Source organism: Lissotriton vulgaris, chromosome 1_1 (assembly GCF_964263255.1).
Source record: "Lissotriton vulgaris chromosome 1_1, aLisVul1.2, whole genome shotgun sequence".
In the NCBI taxonomy this organism is placed as follows: Eukaryota; Metazoa; Chordata; class Amphibia; order Caudata; family Salamandridae; genus Lissotriton; species Lissotriton vulgaris.
The window spans coordinates 1754280331-1754294132 of NC_141685.1; the positions used below are offsets into that span (position 1 = coordinate 1754280331).

At 43.8% G+C, this 13802-nt stretch overlaps 1 protein-coding gene across 1 annotated transcript in view; it reads right to left on the reverse strand.

The window, feature by feature from the left end:
• XPOT (exportin for tRNA) overlaps positions 1-11366 on the reverse strand; it is a 566463-nt gene extending 555097 nt beyond the window's left edge. Inside the window, exon 1 of the mRNA XM_086919056.1 lies at positions 11193-11366. The gene's annotated coding sequence lies outside the window, so the exon portion shown is untranslated. The remainder of the gene's footprint in view (positions 1-11192) is intronic.
• Between the last annotated feature and the right edge of the window lie 2436 nt (positions 11367-13802).

Sequence of the window (13802 nt, forward strand, 5' to 3'; positions counted from 1 at the left end):
AATTGCGAATTTTCTCTCCCAGAAAGCCGCAGATGGTTTATCATATGGATCAGTGAATAATTTCCAATCCGCCATCTCCGCGGGTCATGCGCACCTGGATGGTAGACTAGTAGGTAGGCATCCGGTGGGGTGTAAACTTTTAAAAGGGATAGGTATAGCGAAACCTCCTAAGGCTAAGTATTCCTCTTTATGGGATGTTTCTAAAGTGCTGTATTTGTTTGAGAACTGGCCTTATAATGACTTATTATGCAGAAAACAATGGTCTGCCAAATTAGCCACGTTGCTGTGTTTATCTACCTGTCACAGGGTTTCTGGTGTTGGAGGGTAGAATATTTTACCTTGAAGGTGTGTGGTTTGGGATTACAGCTCGAACTAAAACCTTTTCTAAATCTATGGACTACAATGCCTTTCCATTCTTAAGGTGTATGAAGAGTGTACATGGCCTCTTAGGCCGTCCGGTTGCTCATGGTTGCTAATTGCTTTGCAGAAACCTTTCAGACCAGTTACCTCAGCTACAATTGCCTAGTGGCTTAGATATGTAATGTCATAGGCGGGCATTGACACAGAGTTATTTAGAGCGCACTCAGTCAGAGGTACTATAGCCTCAAAATCATTTATGTTGGATACCAGTATACATGATATCATGAAAGCTGCCGATTGGTCTTGCAGCTCTACTTTTGAACAGTTATACTATAAACCTGTGGGCAATGTTCTTTCTGTAGTTTTGGATAAGTGTTAAACTCCGGTTCTGTAATAGAATAAAAAATTTGCTAGCATTCGCATCAAGAATTTTCTATTCTATTAAGGACATGGAGGTGAAGATTATCCTGCCCAAAGTGCATTTTATAATTCATAATTTGTCATGTTTACCCTCCCTGGATAACAGGTCTATGTCAGTTATTAGGAGTACAATTTCTGTTTCAGGCGCAGAACAGAAAAGCGAATAAGCCATTGTGGTGGTCCCCTAGGACGGTGTTGTCTACGGCCTTCACGTTCAAGATCTGCAGTTCCTTTTTTTCAATGTTCTGTTGTGATCTGGTTATGTTTGTTGGTGTTATTTGGACAATGGACTATTCAAGTTTGGACTCTGCTCATTGGGCAAAGAAAGAGGAGTCGTGTATAGGTGTAGAGCAGGGATGTGGAATTCCTATAGCCCGACGCCCAGGACATATTGTGTGGGGTCAAGGGCATCAAGTTTTAGTGTGCATTTTGTCCTTGGGACAAGTAGGCCCAACCCCCTGCAGCACAAACCCTTTGGCTGCCAGTTTGCAATAGAACATTAAGGGCCAGGGAAGGGCAGAGCCTGAAGTCAAGTTATTATTTGTGTGCCTATGTTAATGCTGTTCAAACTTGTATTTATGATTCATTAATTGAAAGCCTTTATTATTAGGGTGAGCGTTCTAAGTAAATGTAAGTTCTGACTGCACTAATGACAGTGGTTACAGTATAAAAATGTGTACTCACGGTTTCGAAGTTTAGCAATATGAGGCTATGCATAATGCTCCCAGAATGCTCTCTGATTAGATGCAAATATTTGCAGAAGCTTGAGAGCAAGATTAATGACTCTTTGCTTTCAATATAAAATGTTCCTAAAAAAAGGAAAGTAGGAAAAAAATACATTTTGCTAAACTACTGTGAAATTTCAGGTATCGTTTCTTTGCAGCATCATTTAGTAAAATGTGTTGATGCATGCTAGTATTTCGCAAAAATATTTGTATTGGAAAATCAGTAACCAGTTTCAATAAGATTATGAGAAACATAAAAATAAACAAGCATTGGCAAAGCCAGTAGGTCTGAAATTAGTGGCAGCTTTTTAATTTTGCCAATACAGGACTTGTTTTGGCATGGTTTTTGAAAAGCCTTCTTGATGTGAGAGCTGGCGGGCCCTCACCATTATAACAAACATTGGCAAAGCAGCAAAAAAGTGGTCTAAAAAAAGCACACACTGCCACATTAGTTACTGCCACTGAACAAAACTACTTTGTGTGCCAATATACTCCGTGTGAAAGAGCTTAATGCCGTCACTCACAGTGAAACCAGCCGATACAGAGAGAGGGAGAGAGAATTTTAATAAACACAAAAGGTTCTGGTTAACGCCAGACCAAATTAGGGGCCCTATTATTAAAGAAAGTCTCAAAGTGCACCCTTGGTATATGTCCTTGCATTAAGTGCAGCTATATGGCTTTCGTGAATTTACAAGAATTTATAGAAGTAGGGCAAGAAATGTACTCCTGGAAAATATTTGTGAACTGCAGTTTATCATGAACAAATATGCATGTCTAGGTTTGCTCATGCGAAAACGCGAGTGTTTGCAAGGTCATTTTCCCATCAACCCCTTTTTTCCCAACGGAAGAAGGTTTACGTCTGCCATTGTTTGCAAGGTCATTTTCCCATCAACCACTTTTTTCCCAACGGAAGATGGTTTACGTCTGCCATTGTCAGGAGTAAATTTCTAACATTTCTCAATATTGGAAAAGATTAGAGAAAAGTCGTTGAAAACCCTTAAAACATGCAAATTAGTAGATTTGCACAGACTTAAAGGGCATTCCAACCCTGGAACCATTGCTTACCACTACCTTTAGTCCCAGTATGTAGATCTGCAGAAACGTGGCAACATAAAGGGATTGCCAGCATTCAAGAGCCACTATGGTATGAGCACTGGCATAATCAGAGAGGCTATATAAGCTCTTAAATAATGAGATTGCTGCCATAATTTGTCGCCGAACCACATGGCACCAAAGGGACAAGTGGATTTTGTTAAAGGACAAGTAGATTTATGAGGCAACTTGCCCCATGGACAAGTAGATATTTTAATAAATTCCACACCCCTGGTAGAGTCATATATAGGGCTAGTCTCTATGGCTGTTGGTATGGTTACGCTAAGCATTCTGGGAATGTAGTTTTTTCACTATGTTGAAAATGTTCCTATTGGCTGCTGTTACTTTGTAGTAAAAAAAGTAAAAGCATAATCTTCGCCTCCGTGTCCTTAATAGAATTGAAAATTCTTGGTGCGAATGCTAGCAAATTTTTTATTCAACACTCTTGACATTTTTTTCCCACTCCATGCCCTTCTGCTAGCCCCTCCCACCTCCCAGGTCTATATATGGAGATCGCAGCGGGTGCGCCAAAAGCAAGCCTATCTGAGCCTGCCTGCGCCTGGACCACGCCCAGCGCCAGGAACCCTGACCCGACCACCACCCGAAGATACACCACCGCAAAGCTTCAAGTCTGGACCTAGGATGCAGAAACAAAAACTGCTGCCACACCTCTCCCCATTCCATATTAGTGCCTTTCACCTGCCAGCTCTGCCTCTTCTCCAGCTACACCGAAGCTCCAGCATGCAATTCGACCACCACCACGCCCACCACAACCACTCCAGACCATCTCCACTGTCTCCTGCTCAAAGCACGATCTCTCTGAAAGCACACTACCGAGATTTGGAACACCATCACCTCCCTCACACCAGACGTTATATCAGTCACAGAGACCTGACTAGACCCTGCAGTTGCACCAGACATCGCCTCAACCACGCCTAATGGCTACAAGATTGCAGTACAGGACCGCATCAGCACACACGGAGGTAGAATCGCCATCATTCACACAGAAACCATCCACTGATCTTCCACAGTAGATGTAGTCACCCCAATCATGGAACACCACAACTTCCAACTCTGAACGGACAGAAAAACCACCATCAGAGGCACCCTCACCTACAGACCGCCTCTACCTCACCCAAGTTTCTGCAACGCCATTCCAGATTTCATTGCTTTGTTCTGCATCAACTCCGAAAATTACATCTTCCTTGGTGAGTTCAACTTTCACCTCAATGATCCCAATGATATTAACACCGCCAACCTACTCAAAAGCATGAGAAACATCAGCCTCACCCAAATGGTCAAAAATCCACGTACATCGCAGAACACACACTCAACGCAATCTTCGCAGCCAGTGACAGAGTCAAGTACGGCCATGTCACCAAACTCACCTGCAACAACAACGTCATCATCTACTTCACCATCTTGGGATTCCCCTGCACCATCCCCAAACCACCCAACATGTCACATCACAGCTTGAACAAGATCTCTGAGAGCCAATGGACAAACGCCCTCAACACCTCATGACTTGAAAGGAAAGGAACACCAGCAGGGAGCCCACGGATAGTACAACTTTAAAACAGCCCTCAACTAATACCATCAACTCCTGAAAAAGACTAAGAAATGCACCCCGGCCAACCGCATCGAAGCAAGCTCCAACCACAGCAAGGAACTCTTCAATATTGTCAAAGAGTGTTCCAGCCCTGCAGCCACCGAAAAACGTCGCTCACACCTTAACAGGAACTCTGTGACTCCCTGGCAAACTTCTTCCAAGACAAGATCTCCACATCTACAAAACCTTCGAACCTCAACCTACAAACCCTCTCAGCCACCTCAAACCCACGTATGAGGAACACGATCACCCACTCACCACCTGGGACGAACTCACCGCTCAAGACAGCACAGTCATCATAATCTCCTCCACTTGTGAGCACCCTCTGACAACTGCCCCCACCACGTCTTCAACCTTGGAAGCAAGACCATCAGCAGCGAGCTCATCACCATCCTCGCCACATCTATCACCACTGCCATATTCTCGAAGAATGGAAACACGCAAAAGTCAAGCCCTCCTCATGAAAACTTCAGCTGAATGCAATAAACTCAAGAACTACTGCCACATTTCTCTGCCCCCTTTCCTGCTAAAGTCCTCAAGAAGGCCAGCAACTGCAAACTCACAGAACACCAGGAGAACAATAATCTACTGCATACTTTCCAATCCGATTCTGCACCAACCGCAGCACCGAAAGTGTCTTGAATGCAGCCACAGACAACTTCAGATCCCTCCTCGACCTCTCAGCAACGTCAGACACAGTATCACACCACACACTGATCCAAAGGTATCACAACATTGGAATCCAAAGAGATACCCTCAAGTGGATGGCCTTCTTCGTCACAGGCAGAACCCAAAGAATCCATTTTCCGCCCTTTACCTCGGAACCCAGGTACACCATCTGAGGCGTTCCTCAAAGTTCGTCCCTCTGCCCCACCCCGTTCAACACCTAGAGGACTACCTGGGTTAATGTCGTCAGATCGCCTGGACTTCACATTATATCCTATGCAAACGATACCCTGCTGATCCTCTCACTATCGGAAGACCCCTGCGCTAAGGTAACCAACTTTTGCAGGTGTATGATGAACATCGCTGATTGAATGAGAGACAACTACCTACAACTCATCACAGACAAGAAGAAAGGGCTGACCTTCACAAACAACTCCTCACTACAGAACTGCTCCTGGTGCCCCCCCGAGCATGGACCCTCATCCACTACAACCGACCATGCCCGCATTCTCAGCATCATCCTGGACAGTAAACTAACCATGAACAGACAGGTCAAGGCAGCTTTTTCTGCCTTCTACCTCACTCTCTGCATTATATTCAAGTGTCTCCCCATCGCCACCAGATGTATTGTTACACAAGCCCAGGTCACCAGCCAACTGGGCAACATCAACGCATTTTATGTAGGAATCACCTTGTACCTCCTCAAGAGACTGCAAACGATTCGGAACATTGCAGCCAGACTCGTCCTAAACCTCCCTAAAAGGACAGACATCAACCCCCCACCTCAAGGATCTATACTGGCCACCAATAAAGGATAGATGCCAGTTCAAGATGTTGATCTACTCCTTAAAACCCCTCCCCAATCAGGAACCAGCATACATCAAACACTGATTAAACTTCCACCTTCCAACCAGACACCTGTGCTCTGCCTCCCTCCACCTGGCTCACAACCCCAGCATCTGCTGCAGCAACAGGGAAGGACGTTCCTTCTCCTACCTCGCTGCAAAAGCGGGAAACAACCTACCCCTCACCCCCTCCCCCCATTTCACTTATGGACCGCATCATCCCTGCTGGAATTCAGAAAAGGAATCAAGAACTGGATATTTAACTAAATCCCCTGCAGCATTACTATCAGCGCCTGGATATTCTTTTGAGTGATTAGCCGCACTATATAAATCCAGATTAATTGACTGATTGATTGATTGATACTGGGCCTGAAGCCTGATACTGGGCCTGAAGCCGATTGATTGATACTGGGCCTGAAGCCAGAAACCTACTGACTGTCATTCTACAATCAAGATCTTATCAGGAGATTTATTTATGCCCAGTGGCATAAGAAAATCTCCACCCATCCTCCTAGCCAGTGATAACATCTTAGCTAACTAGTTCTTCTATGTGACATACTTCAAGAGCAAGGGGGTTACTGGTTGGCATTTCCAATTTCTTGGAGTGGCCAAGACAAAGAATTCAATGAAGAGTGAGCATTAAACTCTTGACATACTCTCCTTCTCATCCTCCGGATCTAGGCGTTGAGTGTCAGTGTTCTCCGTCTATTTCTCTTATTGTTCAAACATCTCTACAGTCCTCCTCTCTCGCTGCTCCTATCATCCTCTACTTCAAGAGATGGTGGCCAATCTTCAGTCATGAGTGGCAGAGACAATTATATAGTACCTGCCTGACACTCACAATCAAGAACCTAAAAAGATATTGTAGGGATCTTGTCTATCCAAGGTCTAAAGTATAGGGGTATCTGAGATCCAATTATTATCTGTCTGACCATGACAATTCACAACACCACCCAGTGCCCCAAGCCTAAAAATGAATATCATGTCCATACCTACAGGATGCTGTGCTTTCAACGACCATACTAAAAACACAATACTTGCCAACTGTAGTTGGATTTTCAAAAAAGGATCCAACATTGCAAAACCTTGGGGTCAGTAGGATTTTCCCTGCACCACTGCCACAGCTCTAGGGACAAAGGCAGGGACCAAATAGGCTCTCATAACCCAGGAATTCAAAAACTGATATCTCCACAAAGAGCAAAGCCTTCTCTAGCTAGCCATCTTAAAATCTCCTGTACATGAGAGGACAATGAGGTGGTCCTCAATGACTCATTCAAAATTTCAGAGTCAAGACTGGGTGTGGGGAGTAGGTATCATGAAATGTTGCAGGAAACAGTATTTCCAAGTATACTTTAAGTAGTGTAGATGGCAGGTGCCCCTTTCCTTCCTACACAACTTACAAAGATCACAAGCAGCAAAAATCTCTGTTTGAGAAATTGGTCCAAACGGGGTAAGGGGGAAATCAGATCCATAATTAGATTCACAGAGTAATTCTGCATTGTTTACTGGACCCTCACAGTCCAACTCATAATGGGACGGCTTTTCCTCGTCCCCTGGAGTTACTGGTATAAGTAACTTCAGAGAGTGGGAAATACCAGCCCGGACTGAAATCAAATTATAAATATATGCAGAGTATGTCCTCATATCTTCTTCTTCAGAGCCAAAGCTCAGATTACCATATTAATCACCAGCAAATGGTCCTACGAATGTAAATATTTCCCAGCCTTGACCCCAGTCCATTCCACTCCGCAAGTCTTGAGGAACTGTTCAAATGTAAAAAGACATTGATTCAGATATAGATCCCGAAATGTGAAGCAGCGTTTTCCTGTTATTCGTTGCACTCATTGGCTTGTCAGGAGACTTTAGAGATCGTATTGTCCACCAGTGGCACACCATCAGAGTAAGCAAATTTACCCAGAAGGCTGTTTTGCCCTAGATTATTCCCAACACTCTGAATAAAAGTCAATGGTGTTTGTCTGGGGCACAGCATTTGGAAGGTCATAACATATGCGCTTGACACGGTCATTGACAGCAAGGTACAACTCTTATCACTTACTGTATTACATGTTGATAGCTTTGTAGCACAAGAATACATACGAACTCTGGATCCCCAATTCATTGTGCTAGTATGGGAGCATCAATGTCTGAAGCGCAAGCGTGTTTTCCAGTATGGCATAACAATTACCTTGTTCAATTGTCTGGATCACCCTTCATGATCAGACGTTCTATCACATCGAAATGATAAAGCATCATCAGGAGAATCTTCATCTTTGCTAATGCAATCCTTTCTAACAATTCCAATGGAAATAAAGACCAAATGTCGCAGAAGGTTCATTATATTTAATGTATGGACTGTCTTCACTTCCAAGTTTACTTGGTACCCCAAGATACCCACTAGCTACACCGAATAAGCTAACAAAAGAGCTGTGTAGCCAGTCATAGAGAATAGAATTCACCAACGTGTTATTTGCCAATTCAGAAAGTATTACATTTCTTCAGTCATAACTAACATTTACAACCGAGAATTGGATAACATACATCACTACATGTCCAATTTATGAACACGTCACCCACATAGAATACAATAATGATAGTTCGATGTCTGTGTTTGATAGGTCTACTTGTGTGCCTTCTCCCACCTCATATATACCAACACTCACATCACATTGGTTATAATGTGTGCCTACAGATTAATGTGATGACAAACTATTTTCCAGGTCATTACCATACCTCTAGCCCTCTGAAGCAAACTGATGTATACATAGCTGGGCAAAGGATTCTGGTTTTTTTCAACATCTAAATTTCAGTCTCAGTCTGCTTAGGTTTTTTGTGGCTTCTCTCATTACCAACACCTTGCACAAGCTGATGGTAGTGTTCAAGCCTGACATAAATCAAGCTGATCCTACCACAAAAACATATTCATTCCTCGCACGATCAAAAATGGAAGAATGGGAATTGGATCCAGTCATCTTCCGCAATGAATAAATAGTAAATATTAGTCCATCAACTAGCTTGAGAGCAGAATGTCTCTCTTGATGTTCAATAGATTTCTGGGATAATAAAACAAAACAGGAGTCAATTTTCTAGAGATCTCATCTGAGCCGCTGCACATATTTCTAGTAGCATGGGTAGCAGTAGTTAGGTTGGTTGTTACAAGATAGCCAAGCACCCTACCTCTGTGACACTGTAGTCAGCAGAATCATAAGATGCCCTTTGTTTCTTTCTCCTGCCAACTTTCCCTACAGAAAACTGGTAGGAGAGGAAACACCCGGACAAAGATATACTTCAATATGGGCTGCTGGGAATATCCCAGTCCTTCCTAGTTAAACCGGAGAGATCCTTTTCTCCAATGTAAGATAAATGCTACTACCATGGCAGGCAGCTATTCTTCGGTTCCCCTTTCAATTTAAGGAGCAGACCAGCCAAAAGAAATCACTAATAGCTAGATATTATCAAGGCCAAAAATGTAAATGCTAGATTCCTGGTGCTGCCTTGTTCCTAGTACATCAGAGTGCTGCAAGATGTTTTTCTTCTTAAGTCTGGGGTTTGCAGAGCAAATAAACCGAATGAAGCACCTTTTGTCTGAGGTAGTATGTGCTTTTAGCAAGACTGTTATCTCTTCTGTTTCAGTAATAATTGTGTCCTAAAGCAGCAGCTGCAAGTTCTTGTTTCTTGTGCCCTGAGGGAGAGTGGTACTGCCTAAGTCAAAAATATGATACATCGAAGTCATTTTAATAAACGTACATGTTAACCACAACTATGTGGTAAACCGGATCTTAACTTCACCTCAGCTAAAAGGGGTGGTGAGAGATGATGATTGCAGCAGCTCATTATTTGAGAAACCCATACTCTGGAGGGTGTCCCTTGCAGTCAGGGGATCCTTTGATCGCCCTGCTGTGTTTGACCAGTTTTAAGACATGAGTCAATAAAGAATTTAAGCTCCATAGCCATGCCGGGAAAGTGGCTTGAATGCTCATGCCAATCTTCACGCACCCATTAACAATGGGCTTAGGTTGCAATGATTTCCTATGCTGGTGGCTGCTCATGAAGACCAGTAAACAATAGTAAAGCAGGAATATGCCTCTTTTTCCCGCTCTCCCTTACCCAGCTAATTCAGAACAAGGGCTAAACAGGGAACGAGGAAGCAAACTGTATCTCTCTAGTGACCACTGGCTAGTACTTTTAAAAGACTGAGTGTACAAACGCCTATTTTATCCTATTTCCAGACCGCAATAACCTGCGTTTTGCCCCCGGAGTTCGGTCGATCACAAAGTTAGTTTCGTTTTGTGCCATGGGGAACTTCAATGCTTTTATTTCATATTTAGATGTAGGCTGGAACTTGGCGGACATTGACGGTTATTGCATTTTATCTGAGTTCTAACTCCAAAATCCTTTCTTCAGAACTCCTTAAATAGTCCCAAAGCACAAAACTTGACATTTTCCGTAGTACGATACCACCTGCCCAATCTGAAGACAGAAGCGACAGATAATATTGACACAGTATTTCCCCATACCTGCCCTTATTATTATTATGTTTCTTATATTATGTTTCTTATATAGCGCCTGAATCGACCCCCGAAGGGGTATCTCCGCGCTTGCCTTGGGAACCTTTCCTGGCTTTTCCCAGTGAGATAGCCCCTACAGGGCATCCCCAAGGTGAAAGCCAGGCATCCCACCGCAGGGGGGCGTTGTGGAGATTAAGCAAGCTTAATGCCCAGAGTTGCAGAGTGTGAACCCATGATTAGGTCAGGCACCGAAGCGAGAATTATCGAGTCCATGGACATTTGAGCTCAAGACCCTGCCGCGTCGGGAATTGAACCCTGGTCCCGGGTCTGATCTCTGCTTCAGGGTCTGCCTGCTCTAACCAGTGAGCCACACTTCTTATCACATACAAAGGATCAAACGGTTGGTCCAAGAAATAAAGTCACAAACTTTGTCAGACTATATGGAATATGGGCACTACCTTACTCCTGTAAAGTCAGTCATCTCTTAGTGCTTTGATGTGCCGGACCTCTCAATCCTGAAAAGTAGGGTTGCCTTCCCCATGATCATTCTGCTGCCCTCCAATGTAGAGCAGCAGAAAATAACCCATTGTCTTGTCAAACCCTGTTCCAAGTTCCCCATAAACCCAAGAACCATGCGCATTACCTTGGATTTTACTTTTACAAATCATTGGTTTCAGGAATGTTTAGCCATTTTTTCCAAATAAAATAAACCAAGACTACAACTCCCAATACATCTAGCAGTTGAACGAATAGCACTGGTCTGGAAGTCATCGTACCTGGCAACACAATGCATCTGGGAAGATAAAAAGATAGCACTCTCATGTTCAAGGGTGAGTAGGCTCTTCAACCAAAAGGTTTTATGAGTCCCAAGGTGCGCTACCTGCACAGACAGTCTTCTAAAAGCAGCCTGCTCGGCTTCACGTGCTTGTCACCGACTGCTGCCAGCCCTGTCTCCCCAGCCGCATCTTACCTTCTCCTTTACTCCATGTCTAGATCGTGCACCTCCACTAAGGAGAACGGGGCGATCTGCCAGCTTGAAAAGGCAGTAGGCAAAGAGAACAGCATGCAGTAAAGCAGCAGCAGCTTCAGGTCCGCCACCTCTCACCACACGGCCACGACCCATCTACCAACACAGAAGAAGGACTACACGGGCAGCATGCGATGAGCCATAGCGAGATCCAGTACTGTTCTGGATAGCTTTAAAACAAAAATTAAGTTGTCATACCTGATAAATGATCATATGAATCAGCGTATGTAAGGTTTTGTGAACGTTCCTAAAATAATTATAGCTCTAATATTGCACAATTATTAGAAAACAGTTTAAGAAGAATCGCCCTTGCAATTATTCTAATTCTATTTCATGCATCTAATCCACCAGAAAGTTCATAGGTGTGTTAACATGTGTGTATGGTATTCTGCTTCTCACTCTAAAATAGTCTTGTTCAAAATGGCGGCCGGATGTACGGCAGTTGCTGACTCTACGTCGGTTGGGACCTCTTTTGATAGGAAGCTCTTTTGCTGCAACGGATACCGATGCTGCGGCAACGCAGTTCGAATCAGCATCTCGGTAGCTGCCATGTTGTACGTATTGATCCGTGTATAATATGTATTGACTTCACATTTGACATAATCCCTTCTGCCTGTTAGTCAACATTCATTTAAAAATATGATGTAATTAAAACTTTATGGCATGCAGAAACAGATGAGAGGAAATATTTTAACATAGTTAGTTCTACTAATGAGGAATTCATCTCTGGAAGAAGGAATATGATAATGATCCACATTGGTAAAGCGTAAGTATTTAGGTACTAGGGGCCGTCGGGAAGAATAAGCAAGCTATTGCCTAGAGTCACATGGTACTGGGTTAATTTGCACCGGCCCCAGGGATCGAACCGTGATCCCCAATTTTCTGAATCAGTCACCCTGGCCACGGAACCACACCTCGCCGTGTTTTAAACCATACTTTTGTTGGCAAAACAAACAACTTATGCAAATGAAAAGACTAAACTGCTGGTGAAGTACATTGTTATTTTTTATTTTTACCCATAACACCCAAACACATAGTTTAGAAGACAGGCTTAAGGTTACATTTTGTATTTTGGTTTAATGTATCTGTCATCTATTTATGTCTTCTCTTTGTAAAGCCTGTTAATGATAATAGATCCTTTAATTGCGGATTAAATATTTTGTTATAAGAAATGTTCAAAGATTACAGTAGCGATCACACCTTTTTATTAAGATAATTTAAAGATAAAAGGCAGCGTGTACATAGGTTTCATTTCGCGATTACTTAATGGCAAATTTTTGTGATGCGCTACTAGGTAATCGCAAACACCTATGTACTAATGTGTCTTTGACACATTTAGAGATTCCTAATGGGGTCCCAATTGACATACCCCCTTAAAAATTCATGAGATAGGTCGCAATTTGCAACCTATTGTTAATAGCTAAAAACACGGGGATGGTGACAGAGACAGCAGACCACCATGTCTGTGTTTGCTTTTAAATAAAGCAACTTTTTTAGGGCTCGGGCCTACGTCACACACTGCGAAGCAGTGTGGGCGGAGCCAAGAGTCCTATAATCAGGGTCTCCGAAAAGCTACCCAAACATTCCTGAATGCTCCTGATTTTTCGTGTTCTTTTATTGTCATCTGCATGGCAATTGGGCCTCGCATACCTGTCTTTTTAGAAGACAGCACGCAATAGGCCATAGGCTGCAGAGTTGCTCCACTTCCTGCATATTCCGTGCGGACACGAGCACCAGAAGGGCATATATCATCAATTACCAGCTGTCAGAGGCCGTGGTAATTCAAGACAGATGATGGGCGCACGTTTCTTTTTTAGGTCGAGCGACCTATCTCAATACGCATGCGCATTGAGCGGGAGCGAAGATATATAGGAGCTTAAATAAGCTTTACCTAGACTGGCGATTTGATGCTGTGCCCGTGCGCTTTTAGGTCAATGCGCAAGCGCATTGACCTAAAATGCGCGTGCACATCATCAAATCGCCAGTCAATCGCCAGCAGCACTCCTCCCCTGCTGCTTCACACCCTCATGCCGCTCTCCCCGCTCCGCCCCCTCCCCTGCCTGCCGTGTCGCATTTCTCATCTCCCCTCCCCACAGCAATGCCCTCAGCCGGCTGTACTTTCACTTTGACGGCCACAGGCCGTCTCTCGTGTTTCCCCTTGTTTCGCTCTGTCCCTCATACTTCTTTTGCAATCCTTTTCCACCTCCCTCATGTCTCTCACTTGCTGCCCTCCTTCCCTTCCGTTCCAGTAACCTAAGACCGCCTTGAGGTTGGGAGAGTTTGTTCAGTGTTTAGTTTAAAAGCACTTTGTGTTGTGATAGTTTCATTTCCATGATTGTATGACGTATCTTGGGGAGGAATGTGACAGTGCTGTTGGTTCCCCGCACGTGGGTCCAGGAGTCCAGGCTAGCATGTGCTGTCTGGGGATGACCATTAGTCATTTTGGCAAACGTATACTCACTGAACCACTCAGACATGATCAATGTGGGACAGAGGGTGTGTTCCAAGCCCGGAAACGTGGAATTAAAATTCTAGCCTCGCCAGTGGAAATAA